Consider the following 12,810-nt stretch of genomic DNA (forward strand, 5'->3'; position numbering starts at 1 on the left):
GGTTTGGCATCCCCTATTCAAACAGGTAAAAAAGTTTTTGGGAAATTTAGAAACTGAACAATTGGTGTATTTAAAAACACATTATATTATATTATATTTACCTTCATATTAGATAACAGTTCCCTTTAGTGGTCAAACATTACACACTGGGGCTTGAAGTGGCCAAAATAATAAAATAAATTTTGTTTTCTTTTTTATTTAAATATTACAAAGGGTTTGACACAGCTAATCGGTAAGTATCAAGCATTGTTAATTATTTCAATACGATAAATTACCATTAGATGGCAAGAGTGGCTCTGATCAGAGCTTTGTCCACACATCGAGGAAGCCCCCTCTTCTTAGTGTTACTTCCTATAACTGCCGATTGAAGTGTATGAGCAGCCCAATATTGATAAGTACAGACAGTTAACGCGTCAACAGAGCTTTTTCTTTCTAAAAAAAAAAAAAAAGATGATTTTCTCACCGTCGGGACGGAGAGGGATGATGTTCCGTGCACGTCTGCAGGAAAATGATCGCCATGGTGACCAAAATCATGTGATCACATCACTGGAAACATCGGTGCTAAAAGTTTTTGCAAAGTTCATGCATAAATTAAGTGTTCTCGCAATAAAGTTTATTTTGCAAGCACAGTGCCCATATCTTTATGAAAAGCATTGTTTAGATATCGGAGGTATGACTGATCCCCCCCCAAAAATATTGAAGTAAATGTTCTACTTGAAATGCACCCTTTCACCCAAAAACTTTTTTTTTTTGTAAACGAGTATTTTCAAGAAACTTCCCAATGTTCAATCATTGTTTACTAAACAATGGCTAGAAAAAGCTAGAAAAAGCTAGAAACATACTTTTTTCTAATGAAATATAAGAGTACAAGCTTTCTTATTATATGTCCTATGCAGAAGTAAAACAGCCAAAATTGGCTGGCCACCCGCACTTCCCATCAATGAGAAACATCTGGCATTGAATGAGTTGAGCAATAATAAACCTTACAATCACAACATGGCACCTGTTTGCAGCAAGACAGACTATGTATAATACAACGAGAATATAAGCAACCTACGATAATGTTGTCATCCGCTACAAGTGACCGTGACGATCTGGATTACAGCTGAAAAGTGCAAGACGAGAACATTTTTCTGTACAAAGTTACAATTTAAAACGGTCAAAAAAACGTCTAAAATATGGGGAAAACATATAACATGATCAGGGTTGGGTAGGGTTACTTTAACTGGATTACTTTCAATTACTTTTGGATGACTCCAATACCAAATATGCTAATAAAAGACAAAAGAAACTAAATATGAATAAAATGATGACTCACAACACGTGGTAAGCTTTCTCTCCTGGCTTTGATCTCTTTGATCTCCGGCAAAACTAACATAAAATGCCACAGAAACAAAATGAAAATAAATCCAAACAGCTCGCCAACATCATTTTTGCCGTTCCATGTATTCCGTTACTCCCCAAGCCTGCACAAAATTTAGTAATTTTATTCATATTTTGTTTCTTTTGTCTTTTATTAGCATATTTGGTATTGGAGTAATCCAAAAGTAATTGAAAGTAATCCAGTTAAAGTAACCCTACCCAACCCTGAACATAATAGTAAAACTCGGTTAAACCAGATTCGGTTTATTTCTTTGTGAAATCCGAATAAAATGTTGAGTCTGGATGTATTTCTTACGAAAAATCTATGCATATTCCTCATTTCATTATCAAGGGTCTTCAATTATTCCTGATGAAAATCTTAGTCATTTCGATCCATTCCTATGTCTATTCCAGAGTTGTATTCTAAATAGACATGCCGTCTTTGACGTCTTTCTCCCGAAAGAGGCTGGATGACGCAACTTTCCCGGAAAGTGTATGCCATCCTTTTGTCCAAAGACAAACACGTTTCTCTATGCGTTCGTCTTCGTGGGACGTCTTTCCGGTTACTGACTGACTCTATCTCATTGTGCTTCGATTAAAGTTGTGATCGATCCGTGCAAAACCACATTGAAGGAAACTACGCTGTCACATCATGGCATTAGTGAAGAAGAGGAGTTGAGAGAACCAAACATTAGAAGAAAAGTTAAAGATCATACAATACTGTAACAATCACACTGGCATGAAGAAGAAAGATATCGCTGTCAGGGAGGACCAGAACAGAGCAGGAGACCCCAGAGCGTTCGTTACAAGTCTTTTATTACAGGGTTAGCGGGAGACGCGATGACCGTCGAACGTCAGCAGCAACGCCGTGAAGACAACTTCGGAACACGTAGCCAATCGTAGCGTGGGACGGAAGCAGGTCGAGTTTACCGGGACTGGAGAGAAAATCGTAGCGTGGAACGGAAGCAGGTCGGATCGGAGGCAGGCAGGCAGAATCAGGTAAACAAGAAGGCACAGTTAATCGGGAGAGTCATACGGGGTACAGAAGTATCCTCCGACGAAGAGGTCTCCGCGTAGCATGCTTAAAAAGGGAACATAAACCAATCAGTAAGCGCATTCCAGCACGCCAGATGATTACCCCAGGTGGCTCAACTTGGGTAATCATGACAGAACCCCCCCCTCAAGGGACGGCTCCAGAAGTCCCCCAGGAAAAAAAAAATAAACCCAAGACACGTCACAGGGAAACACAGGTAAATCAGGAGAGTCAACTCAGGACAGGCAGAATCAGAACCGGCAAGACAGGAGAGTCGACTCAGAACCGGCAAACAGGACAGGCAGAATCAGAACCGGCAAAACAGGAGAGTCGACTCAGAACCGGCAAGACAGGAGAGTCGACTCAGAACCGGCAAACAGGACAGGAGAATCAGGAGAGTCGGAATCAGGACTGGCAGGCAGCAGAGTTGGAGTGGCAGACCGGAGAGTCGAAGTCGGACTGGCAGGCCACGGAGTCGGAGTCAGACTGGCAGGCCGCGGAGTCGGAGTCGAACAGGCAGGCCGCGGAGTCGGAATCGAACAGGCAGGCCGCGGAGAGTCGAACAGGCAGGCATGCGCAGTCACAAGGCCGAAGGTGCCTTAGCCAATTTCGCCACGTCGGAAATGACTTGCCGAACTGCACATTCTAAAGGGGAATTGGGCTGCTGGTTCTGGCTTTCATAGTCGTCAGGGGGCAGATGTACGAACGCGGGGTCCATTCTGGTCGGAGGATTCTGTCAGGGAGGACCAGAACAGAGCAGGAGACCCCAGAGCGTTCGTTACAAGTCTTATTTGGGGAAGCGTACAGGGTTAGCGGGAGACGCGATGACCGTCGAACGTCAGCAGCAACGCCGTGAAGACAACTTCGGAACACGTAGCCAATCGTAGCGTGGGACGGAAGCAGGTCGAGTTTACCAGGACTGGAGAGAAGATCGTAGCGTGGAACGGAAGCAGGTCGGATCGGAGGCAGGCAGGCAGAATCAGGTAAACAAGAAGGCACAGTTAATCGGGAGAGTCATACGGGGTACAGAAGTATCCTCCGACGAAGAGGTCTCCGCGTAGCATGCTTAAATAGGGAACATAAACCAATCAGGAAGCGCATTCCAGCGCGCCAGATGATTACCCCAGGTGGCTCCACTTGGGTAATCATGACAATCGCGGCTTATTTTCACATGAAACATAGTCGGATATGCTGAAAAACGCGGTACGTATGTGTCATTAATATTCTCTAGTAAGTTTACATAATTCACCCACGGAACAGTCGTTGAGTAGAGAGTACCAGTGGGACAGGTTAGGAAGTTGCGCTGTCCCTTTTTCCTGTTTAAGAGACTGCAACATGCTATTGTTGTAGTGCCCTGTTTTGAAGAGCTATGTACATACCTGTCAGCCTGTACGTTTTTGCCGTACAAAGTACGTTTATTAGCATTTTAAGACGTGTTTGACTTAAGAGAAATTCTGGACAGAAAAACACAAATTTGTCAATTACATACCTGTCAACCTGTACATTTTTGTCGTACAAAGTAAGTTTATCAAGCATTTTAAGACGTGTATGACGTACAAGAAAATCTGTAAGGAAAAACGCAAATTTGTCAATTATGGGTACCTTCCGGTACACACCGACTATGATGAAACGGCAAATCAATCAAGTCAAACGAGTTTGCCGCGGTAGCCTCTATCTGGGTATCGTTTGTTTTCGTTGCAAACGAAGCAGGTGGTTTGATGCTACTGTGCCCATGCATCTGTCGCCTCGGATATCATGTGTTAGTTATGTAGTGAAAGGAAGTCCGTCTCTTTTTGGGGAACCGGCTTTTCCGGCTCGAATCATTAAAGAGAGCCGGCTCTCAAACGGCTCACTTGCTCTACGAATTATTATGTTGTATAAAGAAGTTAAAAAAAGAGGAAGAATAAAAGGAAAAAAGACAGGTTTGTGGCTATAACATGTTAAACGACATAAATAAACACGTTTGGGAAAAAAATGGGGTAAGATTATTTCGTAAGGGAAAATACGACAGTTTGTAAGGGCATGGAGCCCTGGAGCTTGACAGGTATGTATGTATATAAAGCTCTTCTTGTTTGCTCCAACATTTATTACTCCGCCTCAGACTTCCGTTCTTACACGAAACAATTCTCATTTTTTCTGTGTGAATATAAATGCGTGAATTCATGTTCAATCAGAACCAGATGGGTTATTCATGTATTTTATACTAATCATCATTTTGAGGTCACGGGGTCTGGTATAACTGAACATCGGCTAATCCGGATACTCGGACAATCCAGGTAATTTTTCCAGTCCATTTGAATCCGGATTAACTGAGTTTTACTGTATCTACAACCACTAAGTTTTTTTTTGTTTTTTTTTTATTACTCTAGGTGCTTTGCTAGAGTTTTTAGGTAAAAAATTTGTTTTGTGTTAAAGTTGGTTCTGTGGTTTTTCATCATAAAGTGTCTCATCAATGAAAACGGATTGCTTAATGACCTTCTATATAAGGGATTATTTAGCATTTACAGCCTCCACGAGGTCTGCTGGTGTGACAGCCTGAATGTAAACTGTAGTTAAAATCGTGTCCTATGTATACTGGACCAAACCTTTAGCGCATCAGTAATGTCTCGGCTTCGCATGAGCGACAAAAAGCTCTGTGCACGTAACAATATTTTTAAAAAATGCACTAGTTCTATTTGTTCGCCGAAACGTACGTTCTTATGAGAAGAGCCATATATGGCTCACGAGCCATTGGTTCCCGACCCCAGCTATAGAGAAATTGTGGAAAGATCTGAAAAATGCTGTGTGCAAATGATCACTATTGACCTTAAGGTATACTTTTTAAGGAAGAATGGGCAAATATTTCCATTTCAAGATGTGCAAAACATACCCAAAACAGACTTCTTCTTCTTCTTGTCATTTATTTATTCTTAATATGCATCACAAGCAGTGCAAGGCGTCCTGATCATTGTCAAAAAAGTTCGGGAAATGAAAACATGTACAAATGGGGGGAAAATAATTAAGAATATGAGGAAGCTACATAGACCACAAAACGAAGTAATAGAAAACAAAAGACATATTCAGAAAAGAGTGAGAAGCATAGCTTATTACCTCTCACCCTTTAACAAAAACAAAACAAATATGAATATATGTACATATATACACCGAAATACATGCATAAAAACGTATACAATCCTACATGTATATAAACTCATATAATCCTATATGTATACTTTCACATGGATAAATATATATATATATATATATATGCATACATGTTCACATACACATATTTAAATATACACATGCTGTCATGAACCGGAACAGGATCAGGACCCAAATGCGTGACCTTTCGCACACAAGCTTTTATTTTACGGGAAATGGGGAGTCATGCAAGTTAGGCAGTGGTCTGGGGTGGAAAGACAGGAAGCCAGAGACCGACGTGATCGACACCAATTGCCCGAGCAGATATCGGACAGATGGGGTCGATACCGGACAGGACGGGACAGACAGGATTGATATTGAAACAGGATATCGAAATTAAGCAGGACAAACTAGACGGGAACGAAAACTGGAAACTGATATTAAACAGGACAAAATAAACGGGAACAATACCGGACAAGATATACCAACAGGAGACAGGACCGAGTCAGAACCCACGTCTTGCGGGGCAGAGGTTCGTTGCGTCGTCAGGTCAGCTGACAAAGGAAGAGTGAGAGCACTGAGATTAAATAGACGGAAAGCCAATCTGTCAACGAGCCGCAGCTGGCGCCACATGGGCAAGGCCAATTGGGTGCCATGGCAACTGTGACACATACCAACATTTTATCTATCCATCCATCCCTCCATCCATTATCTGCACCGCTTATCCTCAGTAGGGTCACGGGGGTGCTGGAGCCCATCCCAGCTATCTCCGGGCAGTGGGCCGGGGACACTCCGAACTGGTAGCCAGCCAGTCGCAGGGCACACATGGACAGACAACTCACTCCCTCATTCACACTTAGGGACAATTTGGACCGGCCAATTAACCTGACAAGCATGTGTTTTGGAATGTGGGAGGGAACTGGAGTGACCGGTGAAAACCCATGCATGCACGGGGAGAACATGCAAACTCTAGACAGGAGGTTCGATCTCATGACCTCAGAACTGTACCGCACAAGCGCTAACCACTACGCCGCCGTGCTGCCCCATTTATATATATATATATATATATATATATATATATATATATATACATATATATAGCCCAAATATTTTAAAATGTTGAATAAATTTGGTTCCTTTTCACGATCGTGTCTCCCATCTTGTTGGATCTTAGAAAATATTTTGCAATTTTTATTCAGGACAAGGTTGAAATATGGCAATATGTCAACAATTTCTTGGTGGGCCAATTTTTTTGCAAGGCACTGTAATATATATGTTTTAACTTGACAAGAATGCTGATGCATAAGGCACAAGGGAAAACAATGACAAATGCCCTGTACCTTGTATTCACCTCCAGGGCCTTTAAGGTCCCTCGCTGTGAAAGAAAATTAGTTTTAACAATTAGCATATTACCGCAATTATCATATTAACCTTCATCCTTCTATTGTGAGAGTTTTGCGAACATAGGCTAATGTGTCTTTTAATGCAAACAACCTTTGAACGTGTACAGAGGACGAGCCAAGATTTTGTTTTGCAAATTCAAACGTCCTATTTTTCGTAGGGACCGGGATCAGAAAGAAATATAAAGACTCAAGGTGTGTTACAAAATAGAATAGAATTTACTTTTATTGTCATTCTTTGTAACCATGCACACAGAACGCAATGAGCCGATGTATATATACATATAAATATATCTCATTAGCTACACCGCTTATCCTCAGTAGGGTCGCGGGGGTGTTGGAGCCCATCCCAGCAATCATCGGGCAGTGGGCAGAGGACACCCTGAACTGGTTGCCAGCCAATCGCAGGACACACAGGGACAGACAACTCACTCGCTCATTCACACCTAGGGACAATTTAGACCGGCCAATTTACCTGAAATGCATGTTTTTGGAATGTGGGAGGAAACCGGAGTGCCCGGAGGAAACCCACGCAAGCAGGGGGAGAACATACAAACTCCGCACAGGAAGTCTGGAGCTGGACTTGAACCCACGCAAGTGGGTTCCCAAGACATGAACTGTGCCGCACATGCGCTAACCACTGCGCTGCCGTTGTTAGATGGGGCCAGTGTTTGCTTAGTGTAGCCAAAATGTTGAAAGAGCCAAAGTGGACCCAGGAATAAAACATGTTTTGAGTGGCAAAAAATTAAAAGCTTGATATAAACATCATCATCCGTTATCCTCAGTAGGGTGGCAGGGGTTCTGGAGCCCATCCCAGCTATCTTCGGGCGGTGGGCAGGGGACACCCTGAACTGGTTGCCAGCCAATTGCAGGGCACACAGAGACAGACAACTCACTCATTCACACCAGGGGACAATTTAGACGGAGAAATTACTCTGACATGCATGTTTTTTGGAATGTGGGAAGAAACCCACACAAGCACTGGGAGAACATGCAAACTCCGCATAGGAAGGCTGGTAGCTGGATTTGAACCCATGACCTCAGAACTGTGCCACACACACGCTAACCACTGCGCTGCTGTGCCGCTTATATAAACATCGTGAAGAAGACAAAACATACTGAATACATCTATATTCATTTGAAAACGTTAATATTCATGTAATTTTGTCCTCCTACAGAGATCATATAATTTCCTGTCAAGAAACGGGCCAGGAAGCAGGAAGTATGAACTCAAATGCGTAGACGATCTGTCACTTTAATTTAGGAAAGAAAAGTTGTCCAACACAAACGGACCAAAGACAAAACAAAACAGGCTTAAAGGCAATCAAAATTACAAACTAGGCATTTACTCAGAACAAACAGGCATGAACAGGTTTTCCTCAACATTAAGCAATGGTCTGGCAACAGGCAGTCCCAAAAGGAGCGTTTAAGTACTCCACAAGCAATCAATTCAATGCGTCTCAGCCGGTGTCAAGGGGCGGGGCCAGCTGGGTGCCATGACGACCGTGCAGGACATGACAATTTCCTATTATGAAACATTTTTGAAAGTGTGCCAGGGAGCCACTAAGGAGTGTCAAAGTGCCTGGTTGCGGACCCCTTCCATTTTCAGCTAGCTGTCAGGACCAGAACGGAAACAGGACCCAATTGCGTTACGTTTCTCATAAGTTTTATTGAAGGAGAGAGGAAGGGCTGCGCCCACTAACGCGGGAAATAAGTCGCTCTTGTACTCGGAAGTGGATTTTCCGTAGCGAGCGATGGCGGTGTCAGGGACGGAAAAACGGGTCAGTAGCCGGGACTGGGAGAGCACGGCGTGGTCGGGTCGGAAACGAGTCGTAAGCCAGAACGGGAGAGTAGACGTGATAAGGATCAAAACGGGTCGTAGCCAGAGACAGACGGGAGCAAAAACGGGACAGGTGGGAGTCAGGGTCGAAAAAGGCTTGCCTAGTACTGAGCTTCGCAAACGGACTGACAACAGGGGATTGACAGGACTGGGTTTAAATAGGGACAGGGAGCCAATCAGAGCCCGCAGCAGTTGGCGCCAAATGAGCGGGCGCAGATGAATCACATCAGTAATCATGACAGCAACTGGATGTGAATCGTTATCAACACATAAAGCTAGGTTTTAAGATAAAAGTACAGCCAATTATGTTTGTCAAATTTTGCTTTCCCACTAAATATTAACAAAAAAATAGCTCTCCGCTTCAAAAAGGTTGACATTAAGCCAAATATAATAAATAGTATCTACTGGAAGATGAGTTTGGGCTGAATGGCATTTTTGATTCACACAGCCATAGGCCGTGAGGGTCTTCAAAGCCTTCTCTGCTTTCTTTAAAAAATATCTGAGTCATGTGACATTGATTTTATTTTCTCCGTCAATACTTATTAAATAATTCCAAATCGTCGGCTCCCTTACCTTGCTTTTTCTCTGGTTGAGCCCCTTTCAGATGTGTGTTTCATATTTAAGCATTTAACCAATCACTTTTCAGCCATTTCTTGTTGCCAGGCTCGGAAATTTACCCGGAAGCCTTCAAAAACAATTCTGAAGGTCTGGTAGCATGACATCAATGTTCAATAAAGCGTTTGGTTGAGCCAATTAGATTCAAAATTGGAGGGTCACCGCCTGCTAGCAGGCCTTGGGAAACGGTTTCACCAACTATGATTGCCTAGATGGCAGCAATGGAAGTATCAAAATGAAAAGACAAAAATCCCTGTGTCCACTGCTTCTCCCAAAAGGACTTTTTCAGCCGCAAATGGAATAAGAACTTATTCCAGAAATATGACATGAAAGGGTTGACTTTCAGCATTAGCCTCGTTGGCGATAGAAAACAACTTCTTGACTACGTACAGATAATCTCTATGACAGGGCAATTAAAAATTTTGCAGTAAGAAAGGGGGATAGATTTTGTGCACAAATAAAGAATTTTCTCTGAGTGTAAAATGTGGTTATATTTCTAAATAATAGAGCAGTTTCATGAGTTTGTTATTGGTGCTTTATAGATGTACTGCACTTGTAGCTGCAGTAAATGTTTTATAGCCATAAAATAGTTCTTGAAGGTTGGATTGATTCAGACATAACACTACTGAAGGCATAGGTGTGAAATGCTGAACCAGACACCTTTAAAAAAATAAAACTTAAAAAAGTGATCAGTGATTTTTGTGCTTAATCTGATTGAAATTGACTCTTGATCACATTTTTGTGGGGTCTGCTTTTGCACTGCTAACAAAATAACAGTCCAAAACAAAACCAAAACACAGGAAGAGAGGAAAGAGGCGAGAGCGACTCAGGAGTCTCAAACATTATCAAACAGCGTCCTCGTGTGTCTGGCAAAGACATTTCTATCTGCAGTATTATAAGTATTTAGATCTTAAAATCTAGTTTGGGGTGTTAAAATATAGAATATTTATGCAGGTATTTGCATATGAGATTAAACCAAGTATTGCAGGCCCCAAAACAAAATATTTCAACCGCAAATATATTTTAAATAAAAACATATATTAGATTCAGAGTATTTATTGTAATTGTAAAAAGGGCAACGAAACAGTTTGGAGTATGTAGTCCAGTCATTCATTTCCAGTAAGAAGAAAATGCAAAGATCCACAAAACAAGTATCAGGAAAAAATCGATAAAACCCAATACCCATAAATAACCCAGTATAATCATTAAAATGGTACCATAAGAACTCAATATAAACTAATAACATTGCATTCTTTATAGGTCAAAGTAGTAAAACTCAACTGAACGAAATTTACAATTTACTTCTTCCTCTATCCGTTGCTTAAATCATGGTATTATAAAATGTATGCGAGTAAAGAAGTAGTAGTTTATATTTTTATTAAATGATTTTTAAAAAAGCGTAAATCCCCCGTCTGATACTGAACTTTTCACTTTTTACTGAGAGGTAATTTTCACACAAGCCACTAATAAGGATGACACAATTGCAATCACGCAATAACTTATTGAGTATCTTGCAGTCTTTTGACTTTCGTGTAAAAGCCGTGCTCAATCTACGGTCCAGGGCCATTTGCTGGCTGCTGAGCATATTTGAAAGGCCTGCAGCATTTACAGGAAAAAGTGACACTTTAAAATGTCCAATTAGAAAATTGTGGGGGAAAGGGTGGTAAATTAAGTGAATTGATAATCTTTCCAATTAAGATGGACTCGTTCAATAGGCATATGATTTATTTTGAATCATTCCATTTTAAAATGACTGATCTCCGTTTTAGTCTTTTGCAAGAATGGAATATTAAAATTGAAAAAATTGCAAGCCCCCAAAAATGGAGATACCTCTTTTTGAAATAGGAGCACTAAAATACCTTTAGTAAAATAAAACAAATTGCACCTAAAATGAGCCAACTATTCTGAGCTCCGCCACATTAGATGGGCACCTTATGTATTATTTCCCTTTTCTAAAAATGAAAATAATCATCAAATCTGTAAAATAAGTGAGCAGTCTGATAAATACACTGAAAAAGGTATACATTTACACACATGAAATAGGTACAACTACTAATGAATTTCTTTTCACAAGATATATATACCTGTCATGATTACTCATGACACTCACCTGTGCCTACTCGTTTGGCGCCAGTTGCTGCTGGTTACCTGATTGGTTCCCTGTCTTATTTAAGCTCAGTCGTTTCACTCGCCTGTTGTCAGTCCGTCAGCGACCCTCTGTTTTCACATGGCAAGCATTTTTGACTCCAGTCAATCCCGTTTTGTCACCCGTTTTCCACTCTTCCGTTCCTGATTTCCCCGTTTGTCTCTTGCTACGACCTGTTTTTTGACCCCGACCACGTTCAGATCTCCCGTCCCGCCTAACGACCTGTTTTTCCGTCTAACTACGCTACGATCTCCCGCTCTGGAAGATCCACTTCCGCATTCGGAAAACGCTGCGACCCTGTGAGCGGCTTGCTTCCCGCGTCCAGCGAGCACCGGATCGCTGGCGCTGGCTTTCGTCTATATTTCAATAAACTTGTGAGTAACGCTACTCACCTGTGTCCTACTTCTGTTCTGGTCGTGACCATACCGATTTAGATTTTAAAATAATGTATTTGCATGTGTATAGACAAAGGTATATTCCGATTTAATTTTGAAACTCTTAATTTGGAAATATGTTGCTGCTAATGTCATACAAATATTTTTCATTGCACTACTGTTCTGATGCATTTATAACTTTTATAACAGTCCTCAAATACTAGCTTGTTGATGTATGACTATTCACACTAAATATATTTGATCTTACTTTTTTTTTTAAGTATTTTATTACATGTTAATCCCGGACTGCCATAACTAATCTCGTAATTAGAATTGTCTAATATAATGTCATTGAAGACAACATAATGCACATTGTTTACAGCGGGTCGGGGGAACAAATCAAGATATAGAGGGTAAAACAGCAGAGGACTCAGCACACATCCTTGGAGGAGCTAGTGCTCAGAATTAGGGTGGAACAGATGTCGTTGCCAGGTTTCAACGAATGTGGGAAGTTAAGAAGAAAGTACATAATCCATCTGCAGAGGGAGGAGAGCCTTAGATAGGAGTTTCTCCACCAGGATCTCCGGAATGATCATGTTGGACACGTATCTGAAGTCCAGGAAGAGCATACTGACATAGCTTGTCTGTGGCCAAATTTGAAAGACTGTGGGTGATCAGACAGAAAGTCCATAATCCAGCGGCAGATAAAGAAGGAGGACCCTAATTGGGAAACTTTTTCCACCAGGATCTCTGGTATGGTGGTGTAAAAAGCTGGCCTGAAGACCAAGAAGAACATCCTGACATAGCTCGCGGTTTCTCCAGGTGGCTCAGCAGAGCACATTTTGACGTGCAATGTTCACTATGTTTTATCAATGACAATAAAACCATTTCTATTTAATGTGGCTCATGTCATTTGT

Source organism: Urocampus carinirostris, chromosome 9 (assembly GCF_059441175.1).
Source record: "Urocampus carinirostris isolate Australia breed hairy pipefish chromosome 9, RoL_Ucar_1.0, whole genome shotgun sequence".
Lineage (NCBI taxonomy): Eukaryota > Metazoa > Chordata > Actinopteri > Syngnathiformes > Syngnathidae > Urocampus > Urocampus carinirostris.